The sequence below is a fragment of the Mya arenaria genome, chromosome 8, assembly GCF_026914265.1.
Source record: "Mya arenaria isolate MELC-2E11 chromosome 8, ASM2691426v1".
NCBI classification, from domain to species: domain Eukaryota; kingdom Metazoa; phylum Mollusca; class Bivalvia; order Myida; family Myidae; genus Mya; species Mya arenaria.
Genome location: NC_069129.1, coordinates 45852935 through 45868170, shown reverse-complemented (window position 1 = coordinate 45868170; position 15236 = coordinate 45852935).

Below are 15236 nucleotides of genomic sequence, written 5' to 3'. Positions count from 1 at the left end.
TTGTTTGGCCTTATTCTAAAAAACGCATTATTATTTACTTCCACGATGCTTTAAGAGATAAAATGCTGAAACATTAGGTTGAATACTAAAACATGATCGACTATGAACTATCTCATGAATGTGTTTTTGTGTAGGCATGGGCAAATCGCCTAATGTATTTGAAATGCACACTAACACTTCAATCTCCATTATACTTAAAGTGACACTCTTATTCAAAATTAATACATACATTCGAACCCCGTTGGCTCGAACTCGTTTGGCTCGAATTACTCGTTGGCTCGAACTCGTTTGGCTCGAATAATCGTTGGCTCGAACTGGATGTTAAGGACCGATTTCTTGATATTGGAAGTAAACATTCCCGCTTGGCTCGAATTTTCCGAGTCTCGAGGTATTTTTACCGGTCCCTGGAAGTTCGAACCATCGGGGTTTGACTGTACACATAAGTTTTTAGTGATAAACCTTTACCTGATTGCTAAATAATGTATTTATTGAAAAAATTTTTTTTACTGATAACAAGATTGTAACCGTGCATTTAATAGCAGAAAACGCAAAAATATTAAATGATTGGTGAATGCTAAAAGATTTACTGTGGTCTACTATAGTCTCATAAGGTAGAAATACCGTCTTCCATGCTTATTTCTTTCAAATTAAACTCACTATCATTCGTAAGAACTACTGTTTTCGACAGTTATTCATTATTTTGTAATATTAAAACAATTGTAATAATTGTGGTAAATCTTATTTGGGAGTAAGAGTGCATCTTTAAGCAGCTGACATTACTCTTAAGGTCCAAAAATGGTTTGGTTAGGGTTACATCGTTTTCAAAAACACGTAGGGTAGGTAGGCTTAATAATTTTTCCTGTCATGCTTTATATAAGAATGTTGTATTCATCATTGGCGAATAGTTATAAAGTAATCCTTTGTACAGTCGAAACCCGTTGGATCGACATCGCTTGACTCGATATCCTCGTTGGCTCAAACTTTGGATAAAGGACCGATTGTTTTTTAATCTACGTAATCATTCCCGGTTGGCTCGATATTTGCGACGCTCGAAGTGTTTTGGCCGGTCCCTGAAATATCGAGCCAACGGGTTTCGCATGTATAAAGAGTTAAAGGTTTTAAACTACATATTAAACATATTTTTATATTATATTTTATATTGTTTGTTACCAAATAACTATACAAACGGTGGGGTCGGTGCCTATTTCGTAGGTAGAGTCGGGCTACCCGAACCAAATGTATTTTTTAAGGCCCTAATAAGTTTATTCCATCCCAACTTCCACGAAGAGGTCATGTGTTTTTGATAACAATCATCACCATCTTTTATCATAATATCGGGCTCGTGCCCTCTCTGCCATTCATCAATACACTCGATCACCCATCTAGAATGATTTGCTAATTGGCTTTCATGAAGTCATTAATCAGTTTGAATTGACCAACGGCTGCTATAGCGCCATTGCCGCCTCTGTGGATTTGTGAAATATTGGCATCATACATGTATAATATGTTGTCTTGTGCAGTGCGGAATATTAATAGTATTTAAAGCTAATTTAATAACTCAAAAGGATACACTTATTATCGTTTCTTATATGATTAGGTATGTACTATCTGAGTTTTAAAGCTGCACTCTCACAGATTTACCATTTTTACAACTTTTATATTTTTTGTCTTGGAAAGAGCAATTTTTTGCGTAAATATCTGCAAACCAATGATATAAGATTACTGACAAAATATCAGCTCGCAGTTTTTCATATTTATGTTAAAATTGGCTCATTTCAAGACAAAAAAAATTTATGTCAAAACGGTCAATATGTGAAAGTGCAGCTCTAAATATAAAAAATAACGTTGTTTTTGTTTTGATTATCAATTTTTATTACATGCTTTCCGGTAAGTCATAAAAAATGTATTAGTGAAATAAAAATGATATTTCTCTGTTTCAATCAGTGATATTTCATTGCTTTGAACTTTAGCCCGCTTTACGTCAAAATCAAACGTCATCGCACGAAGGGTTGGGACCCAATTCCAATGACATCTATTACAAAATTATAACGTGACGTTCTTGTACAAGTTGGAGCGCTTTTCTATGAATCTTCAATTAAGTCATTTTATATCCTTTGTATGCATATAAGTAAAGAGGTTTTTTTTTCAATACAATATCGCATAAAAATTCATCTCCTGAACACCAAAAATGTTCGCTACGCCACTCGTGAAACATAACATTTGGTGCTCACTGAAACAAACAATTATCCTCTACACCCGTCCGATATGCTTTCAGGATGGTCACCAACAAATATTGTACATTCACCATCGGGGGTGGGGGTTTGGGTTGGGGTTAGGGCGGGGTTCGAGACAACATGTGTTAAAGCAATTTTTTGGAGTCTGCATACTTGACGTGCGCACGTTCGATATGTTTTCAGGATGGTCACCAACAAATATTACCTCCACCATAGGGAGTTGGGGTTGGGGTGGGGCGGGATTCGGGTCTGCATATGTTTAAGCGATCTTTTTTAGTTTGCACTCTTGACGTGCGCACGTTCGATATGTTTTCAGGATGGTCGCCAACAAATATTACCTCCACCATAGGGAGTTGGGGTGGGGGTGGGGCGGGATTCGTGTCTGCATATGTTTAAGCGATCTTTTTTAGTTTGCACTCTTGACGTGCACACGTTCGATATGTTTTCAGGATGGTCGCCAACAAATATTACCTCCACCATAGGGAGTTGGGGTGGGGGTGGGGCGGGATTCGGGTCTGCATATGTTTAAGCGATCTTTTTTAGTCTGCACACTTGACGTGCGCACGTTCGATATGTTTTCACGATGGTCGCCAACAAATATTACCTCCACCATAGGGAGTTGGGGTGGGGGTGGGGCGGGATTCGGGTCTGCATATGTTTAAGCGATCTTGTTTAGTTTGCACACTTTACCTGCTCCCGTTCGATATGTTTCAGAATAGTCACCAACAAATATTACCACCACCATCGGGGGTTTGGGTGGGGTTGGGCGAGTCTCAAGTCTGCATATATGTTAAAGCGATCTTTTTTAGTCTGCACACTTTACGTGCTCCCGTTCGATATGTTTCAGAATAGTTACCGACAAATTTTACTTCCACCTAAGTCGTACTAATTGGAAATATCTCATTATTTAGTCGTTTGTTCGTTTCCAGATGGATGGTCGCTGCACTGCTCTCCTAAGAGTCCGTCTACCCGTCCGTCCGTACGAGCATTGTCAATCACAGGTTATCTGCAAATTGTAAGTATTAAACTCATTATTTTAAAAGCAAAGTACGTTTATAAAATGTTCAACATTTCTGTATTCAATATATTTAAACTTCTGCGACGTTTGATATTACAATGATATATATATATAACATTTTGAAACAAGAGCTGTCACAGTATGTGACGAATGCCCCCGAATGTGACATTGACCTACGAACAAGGTCAGTACATGAAAAGTTGATCTTGCCTTTACGTGTCAAATACATATGGCAAGTTATTTAAAATTGCCTCTAAACATAAAAAATACCACCCATACTTGACAACCTACACTGTTATGTCCTTATATTCAGAATTCCCTTGTGAATAAACACTAAGTGTATCTTTTACCTTAGAGGTAGGGACATGGGTCTTGCACACGACACGTCGTCTTGGTATGTGGAACACATGTAGCAAGTGATTTTAAAATCTGTCCATACAAGGGAAAGTAACAGCCCTGACACGACAACCTAAACTCTATGTCCTTATATGCAGCACTCCATTGTGAATAAACACTAAGTGTGACCTTGACCTTTGAGGTAGGGACACGGGTCTTGCACGCGACACGTCGTCTTGGTATGTGGAACACATGTGGCAAGTTATTTTAAAATCTGTCCATACAAGGGAAAGTTACAGCCCGGACACGACAACCTATACTCTATGTCCTTATATGCAGCACTCCATTGTGAATAAACACTATATGTGATCTTGACCTTTGAGGCAGGGACACGGGTCTTGCACGCAACACGTCGTCTTGGTATGTGGAACACATGTGGCAAGTTATTTTAAAATCTGTCCATACAAGGGAAAGTAACAGCCCGGACACGACAACCTATACTCTATGTCCTTGTATGCAGCACTCCATTGTGAATAAACACTAAGTGTGACCTTGACCTTTGAGGTAGGGACACGGGTCTTGCACGCGACACGTCGTCTTGGTATGTGGAACACATTTGGCAAGTTATTTTAAAATCTGTCCATACAAGGGAAAGTTACAGCCCGGACACGACAACCTATACTCTATATCCTTATATGCAGCACTCCATTGTAAATAAACACTAAGGGTGACCTTGACCTTTGAGGTAGGGACACGGGTCTTGCACACGACACGTCGTCTTGGTATGTGGAACACATATGGCAAGTTATTGTAAAATCTGTCCATATAAGAGAAAGTTACAGCCCGGACACGACAACCTATACTCTATATCCTTATATGCAGCACTCCATTGTGAATAAACACTAAGTGTGACCTTGACCTTTGAGGTAGGGACACGGGTCTTGCACGCGACACGTCGTCTTGGTGTGTGGAACACATTTGTCAAGTTATTTTAAAATCTGTCCATACAAGGGAAAGTTACAGCCCGGACACGACAACCTATACTCGATGTCCTTATATGCAGCACTCCATTGTGAATAAACACTAAGTGTGACCTTGACCTTTGAGGTAGGGACACAGGTCTTGCACGCGACACGTCGTCTTGGTATGTGGAACACATGTGGCAAGTTATTTTAAAATCTGTCCATACAAGGGAAAGTTACAGCCCGGACACGACAACCTATACTCTATGTCCTTTTATGCAGCACTCCATTGTGAATAAACACTAAGTGTGACCTTGACCTTTGAGGTAGGGACACGGGTCTTGCACGCGACACGTCGTCTTGGTATGTGGAACAAATGTGGCAAGTTATTTTAAAATCTGTCCATACAAGAGAAAGTTACAGCCCGGACACGACAACCTATACTCTATGTCCTTATATGCAGCACTCCATTGTAAATAAACACTAAGTGTGACCTTGACCTTTGAGGTAGGGACACGAGTCTTGTAGCCACACGTCGTCTTGGTATGTGGAACACATTTGGCAAGTTATTTTAAAATCTGTCCATACAAGGGAAAGTTATAGAGCCGGACGGACGGACGGACGGTGCGATTTTAATATGCCCACCTTCGGGGGCATAAAAATACTTATATATAAGATCATTAACTTTTTTTAAATATTCTTAAAATACGGTATAATCATGATGTACATTTCGACTATCATGCTAATCCATCGGTGCACGTAAATAACAATTAATTAACACAAATGTAAGGTATCTCCAGGAAGACGACTAGTATCTTTTTAGTGGTGCGGCGGGGAATCGAACCTGCGACCTTGGATGTGTTACTACTAGAACAGGGGTCCGATTTTGATTGATGTTGGGTGGTGGTAGTAGTTTATACTCCGGGTCCCGGCGTGAGCACATTGAGGGGTCCCAGAGTGACAGATCAACCACCGCACACCTATCATGGGCGGTGAACCAGTACTAGGTGCCTTCACTTCTGCAAGAAACTGACAACTGTTGTACATGCCAGGGGCAGTGGTACAGTGCGAATGGTCGTAGAAAGGATTTCATAACCAATCACAACAGAAGTGACCTTGTCCGCCCGGGAATCGAACACGGGTTGTCCGATTAACAGTCCAACGCTCTACCGACTGAGCTAACCGGGCGGATTGCTGTTGTTGTTGTTGTTGGGTTTATAAAGGTCTGCCCGCGCCCTATGGCTGCATAATGGCGTGACCCCGTCTCATCCCCTAGTGTGACTGAAACATATTTTTGAGGCCAAAGGAGGAGTTTTATTCCCACCGTTTTGTTGGATATTCGCCAAACGAAAAATTTTGATCTCCTAATGCCGCGGCCCCTACGATGAAGGACACCTAGAGTGGTCCCAATTGATGGCGAAAGGAATGCTTTTTATATAGTAAAAGAAGCCCACGTGATCTAAACTGGCCAATGGCGGCCGGACCGGTGACATGTTAATCAATCATCAAAGGACCGCCTTGACAGAACAGAAGGACCGGTAAGGCGATACTCCCAGTGTTGGGCGGTCCGGCAGCCTTGACAATTTGTTTACAATATTTAAGATGCACTCTTACTCCCAAATAAGATTTATCACATTTAATAATATTGTTTTAAAATTCCAAAAAGGATGAATAAATGTCGAAAACAATGGTTCCTATGAAGGATACCGAGTTTGGTTTGAAAGAAATGAGCAGAAATGAGCATAAAACACGCTATTTCTACCTTATGAGACTATAGTAGATCACAGCAAATATTATAGCATTCACCAACCATTTAACATTTTTGCGCTTTCTGCTATTAAATGCACGGTTACAATCTTGTTAGAAGTAATTAATATTTTCCATAAATGCATTATTTAGTAAGTAGTTAAAGGTTTATCACTCAAAAATTATGTTTGTTATACTTGTGTGTGTATAAATTTTGAATAAGCGTGTCAAATAAAAGCGCATTTAAGTGTCTAGATAAAGACAGTGGCTAGTTCAGCCTTAAAGACATCAACTGAGGCCGCTAATACCAAGCCAAGTGGAAGGTTGTTCCACTCCTTACAAGTTCGGAGGAAAAAGATTGCGCCGATAGCTTGTTGCACACTGTGGTATCTTGAAGTAGTGTGTTGATGCTTGTTGAGAGAGATGAGACTGTGGTAGAAGACGGTTGGTTTAGTTGATGGCAATTAGTTTTAGTTATCCTACGACTAAAATCCTTTCTTTAACAGGGGCCCTATTTTTACTTTTAAAAAAATATGCACAAAAAAGCAAAATTTTGTCGTTAAGATATATAATATTGTTAACGCTATGATCATTATACAGTCGAATCCCTTTGGCTCGAATTCGTTTGGCTCGAATTCATCGTTGGCTCGAACTGGTTGTAAAGGACCAATTTCTTTGTACTGTATGTAAGCATTCCCTCTTGGCTCGAATTGTTCGAGGCTCGAAGTATTTTCGCCGGTTCCTGGGAGTTCGAGCCAACGAGGTTCGACTGTATACTCAATGTTTTTACGTATTGTGAATCGGAGATGATCAAATTTTCAGTTATAGTTCTTGAAGGAAATTTGACAAAATATCTTTCACATTTCCGCCCAGGAGTTTTCTTGGTAATTTTCAACGCCATTGCTTATCATTTAGTTTCATCATTGAGTACAAAAGTGGCAATATCAAGATTTGCCGAAGGGTAACACGAGTGCATCCGGTTGATTTTATACCTTAAGCATGTCCTGAATCACGATCAAGTGCATCTATAGGTCTAGATAAATATGTTCAAACATCGATCGTAATTGATTAAAATATTAAGAAAACTGAACAGCAATATATATATATATATATATATATATATATACTACTTAGGGCATTAAGGAGACCGTATATTTTTTACGGCATTAAGGAGACAATTTGTATATTTTTTGTTTAATACTTTATTTTGCTTTTTTGTTGGTAATTTAGTATTGAAATGATCATTCATTATGTGTACAAGATTTAGGCTTTTAAAATTATTTAACAAAAAAAATACGTAATTTGCGGTCTCCTTAATAATTTGTAAGTATGTTGCAGGTTTTAAGGGGACAGGTATAAATGTCGAAGGGTTTATGGAGACCAGTGTATATATTATATTATTTTTGAGGCATTAAGGGGACCATCCATATTTTATGGCATTAGGGGGACAAATCATATATATCTTACTTTTGACAGTGAAGGCTCCCGTAACCTTAAGAGACAACTTTGTAATAGTATTTTTTTTTATAATTGTGTGTAATAACTCCACAAACAATGACAAGTCGAAACGGGAGGACTGCAAATTTCTAGGATATTCATCGGAAATCTTTTACAGACCATCTCATTCATTAAATGCAATTCAGCTTCAGTCACTTGGTATGTGTACCGTTTGATCAACAAAATATATAATGGCCAGGGGCGGATCCAGGAATTGTCGTTAGAAGGCGTTACTTAGGGGCGTTTGCAGGAGAATTGAGGGTTACTCAATCAAGACCATCCATGTTTTAACAATTTGTAGTCGGAAATGATGCATTATGTGCGTATTTTATTATTTTCGTCTCATATATTGACACAAAAAGTAAACTTGGACGATTTTAAAGGGAGCGCACGCCAACTGCTCCCCCTTCTCAATCTGCTAGTGAATGGTGCCTTAATATTTGATATATTATGGTTAAATAGAACTTTCAGTTGAATTATATAGAAACTGTAAATGCTAAATACAAGTTCTGTGCTTGTAAAAACAATAAAAGTTTCGTCTGCACACGAATGTGTCTGTTAACGCTTGAACAGTTAGCTCATGATTAAAAAACATTGTTCATTGGGTTTATTGTGACCCATAGAAGTTTGTTTTATTAAAATCCCAACTCCCCCTTAAATTTTACTTGCCTAAAACTTTAACCTAAGACAATCAGGGGACATAACTTGTACTAAGGATATGGAGTTATGTAACCTCATTGGCTGATGGTCCTGAACAATTGTGTGAAGTATTAAGTCAATTGAATGAAGGGTATAGAAGGCCTTAACCAAAAGGCTACGGAGACGGTTTTAATGCATGTACTTAATTGCAGATTCAGGGGGGGGGGGGGGGGTTGGGGGGGATCGGTGCCAGCGCGTGCGCCGTTCCCCCCCCCCCCCCTTTGAATCGTCCGTTTATAATACGTTCTCAGTCAATATCGGGAAAAAATACAATATTAAGATAAAAATTCACTATTTCGGACTGTAAATTAGGGGAGTCTAACCCCCACCCCGGTCCAACATTTTAAGCCATTCAATTTCTGTTCTGAGGGAGGGGCGAATGTGGAAAGATTAAGCCCATGAGTTTCACGTACCCCTTCTTAAGTCAATCTGGATCTGCCACTGATATCTGTAATTTCATAATGTTATAGTTTCTTTAAACAGTTTAAACCTTTAATGACATCGAAATAAACAGACGAATGTTCAGTAAAAACATACTCTGTATACAACGTTCTCGTACTCCAGAGCGATGATGCTATGCATTATATTTATCATCATCTGACTGACTGAGTAACTCCCCAAACTTTTCAGTTTAAAGAGACTGTCTCATGTTTTGGCACCAAACATATTTTTTCTCGTAATGCATCTGAAAAGACTTACATGTATATTTATTTTACTCCTTGGTATTGAAATTGCAGAAATAAAAGTAACCAGGTTGATTTTCTTTTATACTTCAATTGCATTTTTAAAAAACGATTAAAGTATTAAAAAATAATTTTGTTAAAGTTGGGAGCAAGCACATGGGGGTGCAGATAACACCTAGAATAAAAAACGGATCGCTTATCCACTCGCCCACAGGGACTCATATTAAGGTGTTGAATATTTGAACCTTAATGTAATTTATTGGTTTATCACGTGATTATGTCAATCAACTGATTGTGCAACAGCCTTTTGTTGAGTCGGGCTAGTAACGCATTTCAAAATTTTGGACTTCAAAGACTATATCTTAGCACATATCAACATTTATTGAAGGTTTTCAGCCATCAATAGCTTAGCTTTAACACTTCGTTTGATTCGCCACACTTTATTTCGTACTAACAATCTTTAAAATCCAAGTAAAAGATACATTTTCAAAACCCTTAACGCTTCGCTTATATTCACTCAAAAACTCATGTTCGAAATATTTAAAAAAAAAGTATGTCACAATCATATCCTCTTTAGCGGCTGAGTTTCTTAATATATAAATCTCTTAAAAATTTGCCAAATAAAATTCAACATGGGTAAACAATTATAATAAATAACGTATTTTATGTATTGCAACATATTTATAAAAATATAGAGTCAATTGAATCAAATGAACATTTTCAATGTACTTTCTTTCTCGCGGAAAGTGGACATTTCATCTTACTCCACCAAGTGTGGGGTATGGTTGATTCTCTTTGTGACTGAAATCAACTTTTTTAAACACTTGGTGCATTTCAAATCTAGTCCATATAAACATCCCCTTCAGATTGTTTGACGATTGCATTTCCATGAGAAATCACTGCGTAGGATAAACATACAAGTGTTGTTTAGCCACACTGTGGTTTCAATTATGTCAGGGGCGTAGCTACCCCTCTATTCATGTGGGTTCATAAATGTGCTGGGGGGTTCAGGGGCATGCCCCCTCAGAATTTTGAGAACCATGGTGCAATCTTGTGCATTCTGTGCGTTCTGATGTGCATAATTTAGTACTGGAAAATAACCAGTTTTAGATTCATGTAGTCAAGTTCGCATACTGCAACTTTGGTTGATTTTTTTGTCAGAATCATGTGGATTCAGCCGCGTATTCACCTATAGGCGGCTACACGCCTGTATGATGTGCAAATGAATGTATAATTTGGTTTAAATGATGCATCCTTAATGTAACACCTCCTTGCTGCTACACCAATAGAAACTTCATGGGATGTTAATAGTAAAAGAACTAGCACTGACGTTCCCATTTTTGTCTGGGTCATTTAAATAATAGAAAACAAATAACAAGATAAACATTTTTTTTTGACTTCTTTAATGAATTAAATAAAAACTTTGTACAAAGATATCATGACACTTTTAAACAATACGTATGGTTGTCAATTAAACAGTATGCTAGCTTTAAAGATTTAGGCAAACCATTGGAATTTTACAGCGGTCTTAAAAGGTGTATTTAAAGCTGCAATCTCACCGATTGATCGTTTTGACTGCCGGTACTCTTTTATTGTTTGTCTATAAATGGAGTATTTTTTTGCAGAAATGTCTTGACCCAATTTTAAGTGAAATAAGACTGCTGAAAAAAGATCTGATTGCAGTTTATCATATTTAGGTTAAAAAAATGATGTTTTATGGCTAAAGCATTACGAACAATTTAATGTTAATGAACTTTTCGGCAGTTTTACCAAACATTTTTGATTGGTTCTATTGTGAATTATCTAATATGACTGAATTAAAGGAATGAAAACCAAATCAGCCGATTTTGAGACAATTTTGTGTCTAAGCTGACAATCTGTAAGGGTGCAGCTTTAAGTGCTGATCTAAAGCTTCATATACACATTGTTATATTGTCAATAACTGTTTAAAAGGTCTCATGTACTAAACAAGATAATAATTTTCATGCAATATCTAAAATTGATTAAAATAAATAAAGAACCATTATATCTATTTCTTAATAGTGCTGTTTCTCATCTGACAATACCATTCAAAGCCATCATTTCAACTGCACCCTCACAGATATACCGTTTTCACAACTTTTTTGTCTTGGAATGAGCAAGGTTTTGCGTAATTATCTTCAAACCAATGATAAAAGATTGCTGACAAAAGATCAGATTGCAGATTTCATATTTCCGTTCGAAAATTAATGTTACTAACGGTTTTAGAAAAGTGCATAAAACATCAATTTTTGAACATAAATAGAAAAATCTGCGATTTAATTTTTCGCAAAAAGTGGATAGTTCCAATCCAAGACATAAAATGAAAAAAGTTGTCAAAACGTCCAAAGTGTGAGAGTGCAGCTTTAACGTTTGAAAGTAACTCTGTTTGCCTCGTGCCCCTAAACAGGGTTTAATTATATTATATGCCCAGTGGGCTTGTCCCTACATGTATATTTGATTGTATGATTGCAGTAATGGATACTGGTCTAATTTTCTTCTGACAATTTTTTCAACAATTTTAAAGAAACAGAAACACATATTAACGCTGTACAATTTAATCTCATTCATTACGTTGAGAAAAAATCCCTAAAAATATTAATTGTGGAAACATAATATATTACTTACAGGATTATCATACCTCTTTTCAACCAAATACCCAAGGATATTTCATGGATTTGAAGCAGTAAAATATCATTGTATTACACTATAAGTATCTTCTATGGCCAAGAGTGCAAGATAGGGTCATCCCGACCCGAGCGTAGGGTGTTTTGCGGAAACGAGGTTTGATACTCATTGATGGAATAGGCACTTAGACAGCTACATTTTCTGAGAAATGGAGACTAAGTTCTCCAGAGACAATTTATAGATTTATAAATAAAGAACATGTTACAGTGTGTGTGTTAAACTTGTTACTTATCCCTGATTTAACACAATAATTACCTTCAAAATGGTGATAAAATAAAAAACAAATATAACTAATAAAACACTGTTTACTATAACATCGGTACCCCCCCCCCCCCCCCTTCTTACATACTTAAGCATCTCTTACCAAAGAATAGAATGCAAGGTCCACAAGGCCACAAATACACCATGAACCATGAGAATCCTGTTTACTAATTTGATTTTAAATCACCCAAAAGACTTTCTACACATAATGGTTCCTTAATTTAAATCAAGTCTCCAAAGGTGTCACAGTTGTGATTTCATTGAAAGACTTAAGATAAGTATTTAAAAACTGACGAAAGGAAAGCTTAAACGCAGAAGTCTGGTCGGGAATACGAGCCTGGAAATAAATACTCAAAAGCTCACTATGCTTCTAAGGAGTCTTATATAATTCCCGGCCCCATTTCAGCTTGATATGTTGATTCCACACGGCTGGGAAACCGGCCCGGTGCACCTAAGCTTCACCATCGGCAGTATCTGCAAGAGGAGGGTGTACATCTGGGAAAACGCATTTATAATCCATTTGCGAAAGTTCTTATCTGTCACAAGTAGTGAACATGTATGTGGCTTATAGAACATCTGAAATTAAGTTTAATGAAGGAGACAAAGTTTGGTCTGGGGTCTAAAGCTGGATTTTGATACTGAAATTGTAAGTTTTGTTCAAATGAAGTATAAACTTAAAGTAAGTACAGAGATATCTTGAAGTCCAGATTTATCGCTAACCTGAAGTTCGTAGGGCTACAATTGAGAGCTTTGCTGTAAATTGCAGGAACTGTTCCCATGAGCCTGTAGTCTGTTAGGGAAATGGTGGCTTAGGTGATTGGTGGTACAACTCTGCATTTCATATCCACACACAACACAGTGTATCTGAAAAAGACCGAGAATGGCCATGCACTTATGAAAGCTATGCTAGAAATACGCCGTTATGAGTGTATCAGATGGCATTTCCACACAGAAATTGTGAGGCCTCCAATACAGCAGTACTGACATCAATGACAAAAACATATATATCTTTCATGGATCTATGCTGGCTCTGTGGTGTCAAAACCACTGCAACTTGCCAATTCTCTAGAAACATCTTTTCAGAAAAAAGAAACAACCAATACTGGGTAGCCTTTGTCACCCAGTGAACACCCAGAGCATCTAGTTACTTTGAGCATCTATTTACTTAGAAGTAGCCTCATTAAGATCTCAAATTAACGAAAAAGTGTATCCGAAAGCTTTCAAATACTGAACGAAGTGCAACTTTGAGGTGTGCTGCGAGCAAATATTTTCAAACATCAATATAGTTACACAGGAAAATAATAAATAGCTTTAAACTCTCTCACATTCATGGCAGAGAGTCTGATGACGGTCCAGTATGCCAACCAGGACGGAGAATATGTGAAGCATGCACATACTCACACACCTTTACAGCCCAACATTTGGTTATGGTTACACAGTTATTCATTTACACAGACTCACAATCAATCAATCAATCAATCAATCAATCAATCAATGCACACCCTAATGGTACGACATCCTTTGGAAGAGATGAATTTTGCAGTCTGGTAGACTGTTGCAGACTTAACTTTATTGTCCCAAGCAGCAACTGCAATTAGATAAACATGTTGATGTTCGCACTAAAACAAAGCGTAGTATTGAGTAAAATTAAACATTCAGCCTGTTGGCTGGGGTAACATATCTTAATCCCCAAATGGATGATCTGATCCCAGCCAACAGATCAGCGAAACACAAATTTTATTGCGTATCCAGGGGGGGGGGGGGGGGGGGACCGGGGTCCCAAGGATATCTTGACGCAACTTACCATAGCCGCCTTGCTTTTTTGTTCACAAATCTGGCACACACCGTTCATTCTCAGTTTGCATGTAGTGTACTGAAAAGTTCCAGCTTTCCATGACACTCGCAATAAACCTATCCATGAATTAAAACAAATTAACAAATAACTACCAGGTAATTATGGAAATATAAATGTCATTTTTTACTTAAATTATTGATAAATACAATTGATATTGCAGTCAAACTGGATAAAATATCAGAAAAATGTGTCCTGTTCCAAAAAGTGTGTTTTGAAGTTGCAGACAATAGTCCAGATACCAAGAATTTAAGTGTTCAGACAGGGGCAGGCAAAAATATGTCAAAATTTAAAAACTTAAATAAAACTAAAATTATACAAACCTTATATAAATCATGTGTAAACTTAAAAATACATACAAGAATAGAATGTACACATAATCAAATGCTACCTGAGAGAATATTTTTTTTCAAGAACTACTTGAAGGGGTACTGCGACCCGCAAGCATTTCGTTGTAGGCCGACACCTTTAAACCTCTTTCCCGCACATTAATTAAACACGTCTTATCTTTTTTGTCAGTGCCGGTTTTGATGACCAGTATAAAACCAAAAGCAGTGTTTCTGCCAATATTTACCCAAATGATCTGGATGAATGCTTGACAAGAAAATGCAGTGTACACAATCAAATAAAGTATTTAGTGTTCCAGAAATAATGAGCAATCTGAAATCTGACCCCTTACATTCCCTAAATATTCACAAAGTGTTAAGTTCTAATTTAATCAACAAAAATCACATTCAAGCAGAATAATTTCAAGCAAAAATGAACAAGAAAATAGAAAACTGATATTTTAATAGAAATAGTGATGAAATCACTGACATTATGTTTACTTAGCAACTAAAGCAACAGACCAACCAGACCTACCAGTATGCTAATCTATATTTAACTGCTAAATTCTAAAAACCCAAAACATACAGATAAAATCTGTGGTGCAGTTGTTTACATTGTGTGATTAAAATGCATATATTTTTGTTGGTGATTAGTTTAAATCCAACTGAAGCAATCTCTTATCAATAAAAACCTTAGTTCATCCAACAAATTAAATATTTGAATGTTAGAAGATTTGTTTTCAGAAGATCAGCAATAATGTTTTTTATTTAATTGACTCAATGAAAAATGTAATGTTCAAGTTCATAAGCGCTGTTTTATCTGAGAATTTCCCTGGGTGTGAACCGCTTACTGTGTCCAAGTTATCCAAGCTGGATCTAAGACATTACTACAATATGGGCAATTTTCTCTGCCATT